We start from the raw sequence: 1,787 nt of genomic DNA on the forward strand, positions 1-1,787 counted from the left end.
AACGTGTTTTATCAACTTTTTAGAAAAAAGTTGAGTTTTTCAAAGAAAAAAATTTGACAAATGAGATACAAGTTTCACTAGGTCAATGTTGTCACCTAATTAATAAGATAATATAATGAGAAATTAACTTCTACATGAAAGATTTAATTTGACTTAATTAATTACGAGGGACTGGATAAAATTAGCCCTATAAAAATGGAGAGGAGCAAACTCATGTTTGCATAACAAAGATGGGAACTAAAGGAAATAAAAATTATTTGTCCTTTCTCAGTGTTGCCATTCTTATATTGACCCTTATGGCCATAAGCTTTCCTTCCCAAACCACCGCAAACAATCGTCATTTATTTCCACCTCCATCTCCAAGAATTTCTACCCCTAACCATTTTAAGTCTCCACCGCCATCTCCACCCATGAAACACTATGTGCCGCCACCTCCACCTCCCGAGAAATCATACATGTACAAGTCTCCTCCCCCACCTTCTCACTAAGCTGATCGGAGATAAGCCAATGACTTCAAAGGTATTTTTGATTTGTGTTAAGTCGTTAACTCTTTCAATTAGTTGTTGATTTTTCATATTATTTTCCAAAATAGGTCCCGCTGAACTGCTCATTTGATTTTTTCAACAATAATTGAAAAGAATGGAATGGACATACAACTTATGAAAATCTCATAATTATTGATGGCAGCTAGTCTTTGTATTCCTGCAGGAAATTGAAGAGTATTTGGTTAAAGAATGGGTGAGCTTAAGAAAATAATATAGTTATAATAAACCCCATGGAGACACGATTACTTAGAGGCTAGAGCTCCATAATATTGTATTGTTTCTAATTTCTTTTCTTTTCTTTTCTTGAGGTTAGTTTTATTTCACTCCTTTTTACTCTATTCTAATTTTCAGTTTCATATTTATAATTAAGAAAAATGAACCAGACCTTTTCACCTCATTACTTCAAGGAGTTTTGTTATTTGTACCCGGAGTTTGACACTCCGAGTTACCTGGCGTGAGTGAGGGCATCGGGCCCTACACATTTATTGGTGTGGGGCCCCCGACCCCAATGTGAGTAACTCTGGGTACCTATAGCATAACTCTATTTTGAGTGGTGCTCCTCCTGCTTTCCATTGCTTGCTCCATTTCTTTTTGGCATGTCATTTCAGCTCATGCTGTACATCTCGCCCATCAACAAATAAATGGATAAAGTCACTTCGTTTAATATGGGGACGCTCATTTATGACAGCGTTGGTTGCAATTTCACTACCATCAAATCATTATGTTTCATTTTAGATCAAGTCTTCAGATGAACTTGTTCATGTCTTAAATTTTTTCATTCTCATTAACTTGTTGTGACATAATTTAATGAAATAAATCTTCTCAATCAAAGAAAGAACATCCTAAAGAAATGAGGCATGTGAAGAAATATTTGTCTTTAACATGGATTATTTTCCATTATAGTAGTATTAGAAAGTGTTGATTTAATTTAGTTTCCACAATATTTGGACCAGAAACCTTAAATAATTAATAACTATCAATCCAATTTGGTTTTAAATTCAACTTCTATTGTCAAAAAATCAAAAGTTACTTTTGGTAAATTTTGAAAAAGTAATTATGAAATAATATGTATCATATGACAGCAAATTTTAAGAAGCAAAACTCTACTTTTAGCTTCTCCATTTATCAATTATTAAGTTGAATTTATTCATTTTCTGTTATATGGTCTATGCTATAAATTTCAAGATTTTAATAAATTTTAATTTTTTTGAACTTAAAAATAATTTTAATGAATATATTGTC

General features: G+C 32.3%; 1 long non-coding RNA gene across 1 annotated transcript; it reads left to right on the forward strand.

Annotated features, from left to right (window-relative positions):
• The first annotated feature begins 232 nt into the window (after positions 1-232).
• On the forward strand, positions 233-1,298 carry LOC111402756. Its single transcript, XR_002704352.1, has 2 exons — positions 233-519; positions 709-1,298. It is a non-coding gene; the product is annotated as an uncharacterized LOC111402756 (long non-coding RNA).
• Positions 1,299-1,787: the final 489 nt, after the last annotated feature.

The sequence above is a fragment of the Olea europaea genome, chromosome 10 (genome assembly GCF_002742605.1).
Source record: "Olea europaea var. sylvestris chromosome 10, O_europaea_v1, whole genome shotgun sequence".
NCBI lineage: Eukaryota > Viridiplantae > Streptophyta > Magnoliopsida > Lamiales > Oleaceae > Olea > Olea europaea.